Source organism: Chiroxiphia lanceolata, chromosome 3 (genome assembly GCF_009829145.1).
Source record: "Chiroxiphia lanceolata isolate bChiLan1 chromosome 3, bChiLan1.pri, whole genome shotgun sequence".
Taxonomy (NCBI): Eukaryota; Metazoa; Chordata; class Aves; order Passeriformes; family Pipridae; genus Chiroxiphia; species Chiroxiphia lanceolata.
Window position 1 is genome coordinate 22671078 of NC_045639.1, and position 15384 is coordinate 22686461.

Here is a 15384-nt window from a genome sequence, read left to right on the forward strand (position 1 = left end):
GAACAACAAAAGTCAGAGGGTTCACAAACAATCAGAAAGTTTTATTAGTAAATTACACACTTGGCATGGAAATTGGTATGTTAGTTTTCTCTGACCTAGTATATAGGCACATGGCAGTGCGTTTTGGATAAAGGGGTAGGGTGAAAGGGAAGAGAGACAGGAAGAGTTGAACTAAAGAGGAAAAGAGAAAGAGATCAGCAGTCCTGGTTCTAGTGTTGATCCAGCTGATGGGATGTCAATCCTGGTTTCAGTGTTGGTCCAACTGCATTGGTCCAGCTGATGGGATGTCCTGGGGAGTGCAGTCCAGGCTTGGTGGGGGTATGGACAGGTTTCTCCACCCCACAGACATGTTTCTCACTTTCTATGCAAATTAGTTATCATGCGCGGTCCATTCTTTCAGGCCTTTCTGGAAATGGGTCGGAGGGCTTTGGGGGTCTTTAGTGGCCTTAATCGCCCACTATAGTCCTCTCCTACTTCTTGGCCTCATTGCTGCACTTGTGCTGTACTGTGTTGTACTTACCTTCAGGAACTACAACAAAGATGTTTGTCCCAGAAAAGTGCTGCCCTATCTCCGCATAGTCCCCCTCCTCTGGCCCCATCTTGTTCTTTCTCATGGCGTGTTAATACCAACAGTCCTTGGTTATTACTAAAAATTCTTGTCTGTTGTTGCCAACAGTCCTTGGTTGGCTCCACATCCATCCAGCTAGCAGTGTTTGAGACATGCACATCTTCTGGGATTCTGCAATGGTCCACCACGACTCGAGGCCCTGGAGTTATCCTTCCCCAGACTGGCCAAGGAGTGAGGCTTGCTGACAACTGACTTGCTGCTGAGGCTTGAGATGAAGCTGTTCGTCACAGGTTGGAGCCATGGATATCCACCTGCATAAGTGAATTGTGGATAATGTTCACCAACAGCTGTTATTGTTTGATCACTTACAAACACAGGGCTCAATATTGAAACCAAACAGCCCTCCTGTACATAGTCAGCAGGGGAAATATAAGCTCCTCACTTAGGTATTCCCAGTTGCCTGGGGGAGGGGGATTTGCTGATTGGGATGTGCCACATGAATACTCAGATACATCCCTAAGGTGAGACAACATGAACAACTGGGCCTTACAGCAAGGCCAAGGTACATCCTCTTTTAAAAGAGATTTCAAATTGAAAAATAGGTCTACTGCATATCTACATTCATTACTTCTTTTTTTTTATTATTATTGGGGGGTGGGAGGAGGGCAAGTGTTTATTTGGCAGCACAGTTAAAAAACCCTGGCAAGAAAGTGCACAGTAGAGTGCAATATTTCAGCAGAGTGCCCAGTACAAGACTTGAACCTTCTGGGTTTTTTCTGTGTTTTGTTTTTTTGGTTGGTTGGTTTGGTTAGGTTTTTTATTGTTGTCTTTTTGTTTGTTTGTGAGGGTTTTTTGTTTTTTTAATAAGGAATAACTGTATTGCAGCTTGATATGTTGTTTGGCTTACGTGTGATGGCTTCTCCATGCATATGTGTTTTAAAAAGGAAACCAAATTCCTTCTCATACTGGGTATGGGTATGTCAGTTTTTTCCTAAGTAGTGTATCCTGCTAATTTTGGTTCATCACATTACCTGATTTTACCCTATTGAATGCATAGAGCTTTCTCTTTAGAAGCTGGGAAATTCATCCCTTAACTGTATTCCTAACACCTCATCCTGCACTGCTGTAAGTGAGGTCAGCAATTGCCTGCCTTCAATTCTTCACTAAATATGGAAGATTTAACCCATTCCCTACTCTCTTACCAGAACTTTTCATTTAGATCGTTCAAGTTTGTAAGGGTCAAGTCCTTTAAAAATTAATTACTCATCATGTAGCAGTGACAAAGTAGATTTTTTTCAATTAAATTACTTCTAAATTAATATTGCTGATACTTCATAAAAAAATTATCCTTATGTTGCTTTGTATTTCCCTATCTTCAGATTTTTAAGTTTATAAGCCCTTTTGTGCTGATTTACATTCCCAAATAAGCTGTCTTTTTATATACAAGAAATAGTCTTTTATATGTGACATTAAAAACATGGAATTTTCTTATAACAAATACTGTAGATACTACTAATTTATTTTAGTAGATTTAACAACCTGTTTCTCTTTGCTCTTACATGAAGATCAAACCGCTTATACTAGGATTTACAACTCATTTTCAGGAATTTTGTATCAGTATTGACTGGGAACTCTATTTACTATGCAGATAAAAATAAGTAGTACAAATAGACTTAAGGTTAAAGAAAATATTTGAACAGAAGATAGTGCACGTGAAAAGTACATGTTGGAGTGGCAAAGGATTGGAATGAGACTCTGGGTTGACCCAGACCAGTATAGCCTCATGGAAGTTAATAGACCTATCCCAATTTATGCGTGGAGTTCAGAAACTAAATAATGAAATTAAGTTTCAGAGAAAAAGGGAGAACTGCGGATGGGACTTGGAGTATGCAGTGAGGAAGTCTGCAGGTTGCAGGAAGAATACACAGGAGAGATGACAGTAGTGCTTCAGCCACTGGAATATTTTTTCTCTGGTTCTGGGAGTTGGCTAATAAATTGGGGTTTTATATGTGCAAGGTCATAGACTAGTAAAGAAGGTAGTTTAGTTTGTTGTTTAGAAATAGACTTAAATGGTGCAGCCGCTGGATGTCTCTCTTGTTCCACTTTCCTGAACAAGGACCATCCCTTCAGAGTGAACAACCTACATCACAGGAAGATAAATGGGTCAGTGTGGAAAGCCAGCTGTTCACTGCTGCCCAACTGACTGCAATGATATGACATACCAGTCCAACTCTCAATATGAGAGACTATGAGATACAAGCAAGATTAACAGATAAGAAATGCATTTTTCTTCCTTTACAAGGGCACTTTTTACCAGCCCATTCTTCCTGGTTGGGCTCTGTATCACTGTACTAAATCTGCTGCCAATAATTGAGTATTATTTGACAAAATAAGCTAAAATCAGTACTGCCTTTCTCAATAGTTACAATACGTAAGCAAATACTATGTTAGGCTGGGTAGTGAAAATGCACCAGGTACACTTCCTTTTTTCCTGACAGGGATTTCTGGCTTAGGTCAGTTGAAGTAACTTCAGATAAACAAGAACTAGATTTCCCTTTTCTGGAAATGTCTGCACCCGCTATTTAATTCTCTGTTCTGAAACAGAATTGAGAGAGACATACATTTGAAACTTCCCATGAAATCCTATTCTGGAAAAATAGGCATTAAGAGAGACTTTTGGTTACCTGTGTGAGTTGAGGGTACAGGACCAGGCCTTTGTTTTGCTCAGCTGCTGCATTGCTTAAGCAACGGAAACCTTTCTATATGCACATTATCAGCTCGTGTTTGTTTGAGGCATCAAAACTAAATGAATGCAGGAAAATGCTTAAAAAGTCCTTTTGAGATTAAGAACTTCAAGGTCTCTGACTTGCATAGAATCAAAGAATTTTGTACTCCTTCATAGCACACAGCTTTCCATGATGTGAAATACAGGGGAAAACAGAGTAATGCCCCCAGCAGTGATTTCAGAAGGACCTGTGAAGGTGAGTGTTGAGAATTTTGTGTTTCAGTGATTTAGCTTGGCTAATACAGGAATTTGGGGTTAGGGAGGAATGTAATAGAGATCTTTAGGTTTCAAGGTAATGTGATGACTAGATAATTTTTTCCATTCTTCAATTCTCCACACTATTTTCAGAAAGTTTCATCTGTATATTGTGAAATAGTATGTTTCCTTATATTCATATTATGTGTTTAATTCTTTAAATTAAAAAACAAGTTAGATTACAAATTCTGAATCCTAAAAGTCTGATATATCTCAGAATTCTAATGGATTTTTTTTTCCTGTCTATTTTTCCTCAGTATATATGAAAGAAGTTACATAACTTTTTACTTTAGTTGTTGGCCAATATTTGAGCTCCTCTAGTTTACTTATGTCAAAAATGTTTATATGAAGTGATATATCTTTGTGTACATTCTTTGTAATCAAAGTAGGATTAAACCGAGGTCCTGTTTTCCTGAATGTAGCAGGAAAAGAGACAATAGGAAACAGCTCCTTTGGCAGTAGCCCAAGCCTCTCTTTTCAATCAGGGCTGCACTCAGAAAACTCTCGCTCCCTTTTTTCTCTCTTTGTGGGAATTCAGGATCATTCTACAAAGTCCTTCACTGATTTGGGGTGTTTTCTTCCCTGCATATGTAATGTTTCTGACTGGGCCACACCATTTTGCTAAAACTATATGCACATACTTTTGTGTTTGCATCCACATGGCTCAGATTTTTTTGTTTTTTTTAATTTACCTGTCTTGTGGCTGGTACTTGGGAGGTAAATATGTATTTGTCTGCATCCTCTGTTTGCCGCTGCTATATTTCAAAACCATTTTCTTCTCTAGGACTACAAACCAGTTTCATTCCACTCTGTTTCCTGTCAGTTTTCTCTGAGGTTGTCCAGGAAAACAGGCAGGGAAAATATGCCCCCCACTTCTTTGTAAAGGGTGGGTTTAGGAACCAACCTATTACTGTATTTTGAAATGTGCTTTTGTCGGTTCTTTTGAGCTCCACTTCCTTTTAGAGGACCTAAATGGCATTTGGTTTTTCAAGAAGTTTTGGTCTTTCTTATCTCAGACAGTGAAATTTAAAGAATATCAGAAGTGTTGTTTAACAGTCTAAACTAAACCTTAAACAGAGGAGGTGCTCATTGCCATGTTCTAGGGCAGACAAATCTGCATTTTGCTATACTGAATATTTAAAGGCCTTTACTCCTTCTGGGTGTTTGCTTTTCTAGGTTAGTATTGAGAAAGATCTTTGCCTAATCCTGATTATGTATAAAAACAATAATCAGAAGTGGTTACTTAGTGCAAGAGCCAGATTGCATGGTTGTTATCTTAGACTGGCAGTGAAACCCCTGAAGAGTTATTTCATTATGTAAATTAGCATGCAATTAGAAAACAAGGTTTAATTTGAATTTTTGGGGGGATTTTGGAGTTTTCCCCCAGCAAAATCAAGAATAAATCTCATCAAAACATATAGTTTGTTTCTATAGCTTTTAGCTAGATTTAGCAATTGCTTCAGAGTTCATCATTACTTATCCTATAGCGTATCTTGCAACAACATTTGTCAAAACTTTCAGTAGTGTGGATGCCTTAAAATTCTTCAAAAGGAGACATGAAGTGAAAGGGATAATAATATACATGTGCAATGCAGCAGCAGAGTTCTGAAATTCCAGTGTGTTTTTAGCCAAAAGCAAACACCCATTTAATTTTAGAATTCTGGAAGAAAAGTTGATCTATAATGATGTTAATAATTAGAGAGGTCCTTTTTTGGTGCTTAATCTAAATAACATAAAATATATAGGCTTTTGAGCACCACAGAAAACATTAAAGCTGATAGTGTAGGAGGTTATTGTGGTCCAGGGAAAGGAAAAAGGACTGGATTCTAAAATAGTGAAAATCAGCCTGGGTCAGTTGGAGCTCTGTATTTCTCTGATGTACACTGGTTGAAAATTGGTTTATGATTTCAAGTTGCATAGAAACAAAGCAAACAAAAGAAAAACCTGCTATGAAAGCATCAATCTAGGAAAGCATTTGAGGAAGAAAAATACAGTGGAAACAGCACTCTTTCTAAATTAAATTTACTATTGAATTTAATAAAGTTTTCTAGTGGGGAGTTCCTGGAAAATGTGGACTGAAATGTGAAGCAAACTTTGATTGCTCTTTTAGCTGCCTTGATGGTATATTTACAAGAACTAAATTTCTTCATTTCTTTTTTTTTTCTTACTTCTAAAGGAGCTTTCTAGAGAAAAATACCCATGCTTCATAACCACCTGAAGGAGCATTTGCTTGTTTCCAAAGGAACAGCTTAAGAGTTTTATAAATATCAAAGTTAATAGGCTCCTAAAATCAAGGAAAATTGCCTGTAGGTGATTTCTACTTTTACAGAAAGAGCTACTCTCTGAACTGAAATTTTCTTTAAACTTTCTCTGCAGGCCTGTTGCCTATTACTGCATACTTTGCTGTCCTGTTCCTACTTCCTTTAGCTGTTTTAAATCAACAGTGGGTAGAGTAATATTTACATGAAATGTACTTGAGGGTAAAACATGATCTCACAAATTACAGAAAATAAACAATATTAAGTGTAGCTTGTGGCTATAGGGAGATCAGAAACAGTCTAATGGGAACACACTGTTTTTTTGAAAATGCAAGTTATGCTACGTTGTCATAAAGCCATAGTTATGGCTGGATTTGAAGAAGAGAAAACCTTCCAAAAAGTGGCTTCCAGAAAGAAATCTGAGAAAAAAATATTTTTTTTCTTATATTGAGTTGCTATTTGGTATGCAGTAGGACCTGCTTATCCTTTATTTTTGCTGATTCCCCCCCCTCCTTGATTTTAGTTTTAATAGTATTAAGGCACCTAACAATATTGATAAACAGCTTTTACTAAAAATATAAAATAATTATTTTCTGCATAAACATGATAATATTTATATGCCTCATAATGGTCATACTTAGAACAAGAGCTCTTTCCTCCCCTCAGAAGTGCAGGAAAACCTTGTCATTATTAGCCAGCTCACAGAATCGTGCTTATGAAAGGACATGGGCAATATGAAAAGACATGCTAGAAAATTGGGAGGATTTCTTAACAGGCTTTGAGTACTGGTGGACTTTCTCCTGCTAGAGTCTTAAATTAGTCTAAGTGGAGTAGAGTTGATTTTACAGAAGGCAGCAGGAGGCTAAAACAGGACTGAGCAGTGCTGGTTTATAGCACAGGAAGAGTTTGGTAAAAGCTGCTGGGGCTCGTCCCATCAGGACTGAGCTGGTTCCACCCAGGAAGGGCAGGTGAACTGTGATTTAGTTCACAGTATTGCATCCCCGTTTAGGATGCCCTTTAGATACAAACTAAGAGGCCCTTGCTCTACTCTTCCTTACTGTTCCAGGTTTTGGTAATTTCATTTTATGTGTAGACAGCTGTTTATCATGTTAGATATTTGTATTTCACATTCCTTAAATCACCTAAATTCTTTGTCGGTGGGGAAGAAACATTCATAAAGTTATTTATCCACTGTCATGTTTCAGAAGTCTGTTAAGTTTTACTTAGGAGCTTTTATAAAAATCTTTATTTTCGAAAGGTAATTCTAGAAGTACATTGTTACTAATAACATCCCCAGGGAGACTGCTTCCCTCTGGAAAATGTGTGCCTCCTTAGCAAAGATGATGAGATGTTGTAGTCTTAAGAGTGAGCTCTTAATTCCCTCAGTTGCTGTTTTTTGACAAATCCGTCCCTGATGCTCCATTGTGGGGTGTAGTGTACAATAAGGAAAAACATTTTTATTCCTTAAGGCAACAAGTAAGCCTCTCCCTCCTTCCATCCATTCAACTGCAGTTGAACAAAAAACATCACAGGAACTTAAAGGGAGAAATATAATTTAATGTATATTTCTTCTAGTCACTATGTACAATATAAAATAATACTTCATTCCCAACAGTTCACTCTAAAACATGTGTTTCTTCTTTCCCCACTTCACCAGTCTGAAATAATGAGGCAGGAACCAACGACGTAGTTAGGCTGCCTCTGGTCTTCTCTTACTCTGCTGTGACTGACAACATCAGAGTTTCTACTACCTCTCTCTTGATGGGGGGGTCTTTTCAGTTTGTTCCACATTGGCAGGATGGGGGCCTACTGTATATTTTTTTCTGTCTGACTGGGGAAGATGAAACTTAGCATCCTTTGGACTTCTCCACGTTTTGTGTAGTTGAATTGTCTAGAGTGTTAATCATCATTTGATTATTCTGACATTCTTGATGAAAAAATATATGCATTCAAATAACAGTGTAATTACAGAATCCGCTTTTAGCATGAATATATTTCCTCTTAGTGACATTGAAATTATTTACTACTGAAATATTTGTATATTATTTTGACAGATATGCAGTGGGGTATGAGTAATTTTAAGGTGGCAGTTTACTCCATACAGCTTAAAAGCAAGGATTTTCCCCCTCCCCTTTTTCCCCATCACATTTTATTATTAATGGACGCATTTGAATTGTCAGCTTTCCCAAAGCCTGGGTGTATGGGCTGGAATGATCAGATTAATTGCTTAACCATGCTGTCCCTAACTAGGAGTACTGAACACCCTCACGTTCTTGCTTTATCTTTTCCTTACAAGTTGTTCTGGGGTTTTTTTTATTCATCCTGTTAGTTTAAACATAAGGATTGCAAGCCAAAATAGCCTGTAATGTGGAAATGTAGGCTTCCAGGAGCTGTGTGGGCTAGGAATAAACTTTTGACTTTGTCTGGAGGCAGGATGCTAAGACAGCTTAGCTGGCAGGTTAATGGTGATTGTCATGAATATTAAATGACAGAACCAAAACAAAACTCCCAGAGAGACACTTATGCACGAATCTTACATAGCAACACAACCAGCTCAGGCAGCTGGCTCTCTGTAGGCTTTCTTGAAAGAAAACAGTGCTGAGGCACATTGGGATGATTTTTATAAACCGGAAAGCCAATTTGTGATGCACTGTTTGAAAGTTAGAGGCCTTAATGATTTATAGCTTGAGGCAGAAATCTGTTTTCTGAAGTAGGTAAATAACAGGTAAATTATATCTATGCTGTTCTCCCTTGTATTAAGTGTTTCACAACATTTTTGAGTTTTGTGCAGGCTGAAAACGTGTGAACAAATGTGTCTAAGCCTTACTGTTAAAGTTCAGTCTGTCTGGTGTGCAGGTATAGTCCCACTTTTTCCTCTGAAGTTACTCTAATCCTCTTTTTGTTTTGCTTTGGGTTTTTTTGTTTGTTTTGTTTTTTCTCTGAAAAGACCACATCGCAGGGCACAGAATAATGAACTACGTTTGGGTTTGTTTCTGTTTTGTGATTTGTCCCAGACAGCATTAGAACTTGCTATTCACTGAGTTCTTCCTTTGGCTCCAGTGGTGTAAATCTATCTCCTGCTACATGCAAAAATTGCTCCAGCACATGCAAAAAAGTTTAAATTCAGGAAGCTTGGATTTATTTGAAGTAACACCAACGTAGATCTGGGATGATTCCATTAGCAGCACTGCAGTCATGCTCTGTTTCTAAAAGGATATCTAAAAGTGAGACATTCTCTACAGCCTAAAGAGTAATCTTTGTTACACTGTAAGTTGGGAGTCAGATTCTTGCCCCTACCTTCCTTGACTTTCGTGGTTATGTAAATCTGGGGCTCAGTGATTTTCAGACTCCAAAAGGAATGACCTGAAATAACAGAGCAGGTTTTCTTAGATAACTGCATGTAGGCTTGATCCATTTTGTGGTGTTGAGTATAAAAAGATAAAATAAATCTAAACTATTTTTAGGTACAATTAATCAGTCTAAATGAGTTGATGGAAAAATATATAAATGAAAGGACAGTCCAGTTAGAGGAAGTTATGGAGAGTAATGCTTTTATATAAACATTCTTTTATATAAACAACTCATTTGGCTTTCCAAAACCTGCCTATAAATCAAGAAGTGCTTTCCAGTAGCTCATGGAGGCTTCTCTAGGCACGTGGTGCTAGCTGTCTTTGCTTTCAGTTCAGTTCCATTGAAAACAGAATATATCTATTTAAAATAGAATTTTAAAAGTATCTCTGTAAATAATTGATGCAGATATCCCAGTGATACCACATGACTACGAACAGTGTGTGCAATTAGAAATACAAGTGGCCAGCAGATTCCCAGCTGTGAAGAAAACACGTTCAATGAGATAATTTTTCAGCTAGTATCAGGATAACCCCTGATTTATTTCTGTTGTTGTTAAATCAAACACCCTATTGGAATGCAAGGGGGTTTTTTTGGGGGTAACGTACACCAGATACATTTAAAAGGCTTAGACTAACTTATATTTGTGTTTTTACAGTACTGTGAGGAATTTACACACACACCCTCTGACAGGTCTTACAATAAAATGAGCTACAGTATTTTAGAATAATAGTTTGTAACTATTTTCCTATGTGTTAAAAGTTTCCCATATATACATATTACTTTGTGAAGCAGATGCAGCTAGCGTAATTATTCAGATAATATCTTACTTTTTTTCAAGCTGAAAAGCTCCTTTAGGTACTTGGGGAAGTTCAGGTTAATACCTCTCAGTCTTCAAAGGCTACAAACAGGTGATTTGGGATCAGAGGCTCATTGCTTACTTATTTGAAATATCTATTTTATCATAAACTAGCTGAGTCTTGTGGATGAAAAGTTTACCTCTAGCTTCCATCTGCACTTTCATTTTACACATTTTGAATGTATCATTAAAACTCTTCTACACAATGTCTTTAAGTGGCCAAGCCTGAAATACTCTTGGGGTCATCATGGCTTCTGCCAGCATTTGAACAAACAAACAATGGACACGTAGACAAATTCCAAGCAATGATAAACATGGATCAAATGGGTAAAACCCTACTCACTTCGGCTGAAAGATACCCCCGTCACAAAGTGATACCCCTGTGGAGTGAGGAAAGTGAAGTTAGAACTTCATAAAGTAGCAGTCTTGATACTATAGCCATCTTGGGTTCCCACCAGCCCAAATGTCCAACCAACATTACCTTCTTCAAGTGGCTGAAAGTCCCAATAATGATAAAAAACAAAGGGAATTCAAGGTAAATGCCAGCTTATTTAACAGCCAGGAAACCTGTCATTAAGGATTGCAAAGCTGTAGTGAAGCTGAGGATTGCACCTTCATTTCTGTGTCCCTGGTCACTTCTTCATTGGCAAAACTCCAGCCTTCTTTCTTAAATTGGAATGGGGATCATTTAAAGACAAAATGAGAAAAATTGGTAAGTTGTGGACTGAATAGCAGCAGTATGACTTTCCATGAATCCAGGCACCTGCAAGGTATCAAAGCCAAAGGCATCGGTATTTTTGGAAAATGAGACTGAGGATGTCAAGCAAGGAGCCAGCAATCACAAACTGTTTAATTCATGCTGATTTCCCCAGAACTGTATCCAAGGAGGATGTCACACTTTCCTGTTCTCAAGTTCAACCTTATCTCTGAGTGCATCAGCAAGTTTCACCTCTTCTGAAACTGTACTCTCCTTAAGTTATTTATAATCTCCTGCTCCTTCTTGTAAGTAGAGTTTCACTCACCTTCCTTCCCTCTGCCTCAGATTGTTATATTCCACTGATATGCTACTGCTTAACATACAAACCTTTCAGCAGCCTGTTTCCTTCCAGCTGCAAGACATGGTACACTCAAAGGAGACCAGTCAGGGAAATGGGAAGGAATTTAGGGACAATATGTAATATTTAATGTGTAGAATCACAGAGGCTCAGCCCACGTCAAACATCCCTGGTAAGCATGTGTTCTTAAAATCCTTTCAAGTTTACTAAAACTGGTAGTTTGTCTTCTGCGCATTAATGCTGAGAACTTTTCAGATATCACTACAAACTCATTTCTGTCTACCATTTTTATTGTGTCGGGGGGCTATTTGTGACCTGTTCACTTTAAGAAATACATGGAATACAACAAGTTCTAAAAGACTGTAAGATTGTTGCCTTTGTCTAAATTGTTAGATCCCTCTGTTGTGTATCTCAAGTGAACATGTATGTCTCTCTGTAACAAAAAAATACTTCACAAATGCCTTGAAAGGCCTCCTGTCCTGTTCTTAGAAAGTATTGCAGAACTATTTTAAAGTACAGAGCATGGTTAAACAATAAATGAGGAAAAAATCAGTAAAATCCTTGAGGCACTTCCAAGCATAGTGTAGGACAGAGATGTTACCTAATGTAATCTTAATTTAAACATGTAATCCCTTTGATTAACACCCTTGCCACAAATACACTTAGATCTGCTGCACAGTTTGGCAGTTCAGAATGAACACTTTGCTTTTTTGCAAATATTTTTTGGCAAATACATTTTTGCAATATTTATTCTTATTAACAAAGTTTCTAGGAGCTTTGCTCAAACATAAAAATTAATAAAGGATTAAATGTAATTAAGAAGTCTGAGTGTACTTGGACTTTATCTGTGATCATGAGCAAAACAGCACTGCAATGTAAAATCAAAGGCTATGTAGCCACAGCCTCCAACGAGACGAGTAACGTCCTAGGATACTCTTGATCTGCCACAGCTATTTTGAACCAGTTATCAGTTTAATCTATAAAGTTATCCCCCAAGCATTTAATTGCTTGGTAACTAAGCTCTGCAAATGCAACACAAATGATTTTAGGATCTCTGCAAAGCCGCACAGAACTAGGCACAAGGAAGTTTTCACTTCAGTCGTCTTCTAATTCTGTTCTGCCCAAACTGGCTGAAACAAATGCTACCCTTTAAGGGATTTTTTTCATCCAAAGATTTTGTTGTCTACAAAAGAAGGGTGCAAGGCTGTAAGTTTCAGCTCTAGATTCAGACATTTCTGTTTAGGCCTGTTTTGATTCAGTTCATGTGTGTGGCTCTTTATAGTCCACTATCAGGGTTGTCATAATCTTTAAAGCCCCAGGAGATACGCCAAGAAATGGTTAAAATTTTCCCAGTGAAAGGGTTAGATCCAAGCCTCTGCTTTATCTGCTGCCTTTGCACAGTATGAGCAAACTTTGGGTAAAATCTGGAAGGTAAAATATAGACACTGGGACACTAATTTTTTTTCCTTTTTCAGAGAGGTTTCTTGAAGTAAAGGGAAAATTAGGTCATATTTTGATTTTTTCTTGGCTGGCTTATCTCCAAGATGGCTTGCACTCTGTTTCTTTTAAACTTTGGACCTCTCAGAAGGATATATCTCGTGTCAGAATGATAAAGGATCATGTCAAGAAGTACTGCAGAACATGGTAATCTGAACATTCATTAACAGTACAGAATTTCTAATGGCAACAGCTACAAATAACTTAGAGGAAACAGTAATAGGAATTGTTTATTCCAGAGTACTTCCTGTGGCTCTGCAGTTTATCCAGGTGCACAAAGGTCTATTTTTCACAGAACATTAATCTCTGTTTCTCTTAGTTTGGATTTCTTGTCAACAGATGACCCAAGCCAAGGTCTAAGCGTAAGTTTTGTAAACAAGTAAATTAGGACTCACACCTTCTACTAAACAGGAAGAAAAAAAGCTAAAGCAGAAGGTGTTACATAAAGACCAACAGATGGGTAGTAGTTTACATTGTCATCATTGACCACATTTGACAGAAGCAAAAATAGGAAGCACTGTCTGTTATCAGACCTGCTCTGCCAAATCTACCTTGCCAGTATAAATTGTCCCAGTGGCACACTAAGATATATTCTCATTTCCCACCTATTCTGTTTTCTGAGTTAGGGGTTTTTTTTGGTCATGCCAAGATCAGAATCATGCCTATGCTACAAGTGTACTCCTAGCAGTGACACCCACCTACCATAGACTTAGTTCTTTGAGATTCTGATTGAATAGTCTCAAAAACACCCCCTTTTGATATGGCACTGATTGTTCTGTCAAAGCAGACACATTGTATATTATAACTGTCTGAACTGGCATTTGCAGATGGAGCTCTGAGTGAAATAGTTACTACAAATTTAAGAGTTTAGGGATTTTTTTGTTTGTTTTAAAGCATTCAGAGACAAGGGTTGATGGTATACAGCCATTCTGTATACCATGTAAATAACTTTCAGGTTATAGGTTCATGGTTTTTTTATCATTTTACTTTATCAGATTATTACTTATGGTGTGTGTATTTGTCATATAAGTTGCTTGGTTTGGATATTGTTTCCTGTAAGGACAGAAAAAACATTAGGTAAAAGCATAAATGGATGATGGATAATAGAAGCATACGATTGTCATCACTTACATCAGTTCTGGGATTTCAAGATATCCCTGAGAATATCCAGTGTTCATCTGATAATATGCAAATACTAATCAGAGCTACTTAGCACATCTTACTGATGTGCAGCTGAATCCTTCTGAAAGGCAGTTTTTTCACTAACAAATGTAGTCAGATGTTTTTTGACTTTTTTCCTTTCAGTTCAATAAGATCAGCTGAAAAATTAGCATTGGACTTCCTCTGTGAAATTTTTCACATCTCTTCCATTTTCTCTTGAGCAGATGCAAATTACATTAAGCTCGTATCAGATAAATATATTGATCAATAAAAGAGACAGAATACATATGGGAAAGTAGGCTAAACCTTTTTCTTTTTTCTTGTTCTACAGGTTCTTGGGAGTCTTGCAAGAGAAAACTGCAGCAATTTAATGCCTTTCCAAATTATCATTTGTTGAGTATATTGCCTGATGGTAGTTTTGGAACAAAAGTAAAAGGAGGTGATTTACAAACTGTGTTCAGGCTTCTCCCATTCCAAGGTGCTATATTTAAACAGATAAGCATCTTCTTTTAGTTTTTACTGAAACATGAAAGTCTGGCAGGTCTGACAAGTGCAGTCTGAAACATGATCCTACATTGACTCCTATTATGAATTCACAGCCAGCAGTATCATCAGACCTCAAACACAGTAGCTGAGGCTGCAGTTTTCAAAGAAACACAAGGCCTTTCCTGCATAAGAAAACCAATAGAAAATCTGATTTTTTTTAAACCAATGAAACACTCATATTTTGGTAAAGGACTACAAAAAGATTAATGTTCATATACACATTAGAGTTAGGAAAGAAATAACTTCGTTTTATGTGTAATCCCAAATTCTTGGAAAAATCTCAGCTGCTCAGTCTGCAGGATCCAGAGCCCCTGTGTTCTGGCAGGTGGTCTTGTTTAGATTAGGATGCAATAACTAATAACTGTGACTAACAGCTGCTAACACACACATTCTTGGTGGGATTTCTCTTAATTGCAGTCTCTGCAACTGCAAAAATAAAGATAATACTTTCATTTGCATTTCATAACCCCTTCATTGAATTATCGTTGCTTATATTTGTAGTCCTGATGCTCCAGTTGTTAAACAGAGAAGTCTTAAAGCAGGGATGATAGAATCTATCCTGTCACAAAAATTAGTCAAATATGTTAGGATCAAAGTGAGGGACTACTGAAAAGAGTGCTGTGTGGGAAACAGCGACTCAGGTTATGCATCCTCTAAGTGAACGAACCCGTCTGATACTTCTTAACTCGATAAGACTCAACTATTATTAAATACTAAAGTCAGGCAATTCTTGCAGTAATTCATTAAAGATGCATGTTGGAAGCAGTACAGCAAAAATAATAACATTTGCAATGTTATCTGGAAGCAGCAAGTAAATTGAAAAGAAATTCTACACTTTCCAAAGGAGGTTAAACAGCTTTTTTTGAGTGCAATTTATAGATTGTGAGGGCACCTGTTTTACTGGAATATACAGAGGTCAGGGAAATGCAGCTGACTGAACAAAACAGCCATAGCAGACAGCAAAATAAATTTCAGGCTGTTGGCAAGTAAAAGAACCTTAGACATAAAATAGTGCTGTTAATTTAACACTAAAAGAAATACTGGAGTACTCA

At 37.4% G+C, this 15384-nt stretch overlaps 1 long non-coding RNA gene across 1 annotated transcript in view; it reads left to right on the plus strand.

Annotated features, from left to right (window-relative positions):
- Positions 1-14242, plus strand: part of LOC116784805 — a 54785-nt gene extending 40543 nt beyond the window's left edge. Inside the window, exons 2-3 of the long non-coding RNA XR_004356249.1 lie at positions 3471-3549; positions 14118-14242. This is a non-coding gene — a long non-coding RNA (uncharacterized LOC116784805). The remainder of the gene's footprint in view (positions 1-3470; positions 3550-14117) is intronic.
- Positions 14243-15384: the final 1142 nt, after the last annotated feature.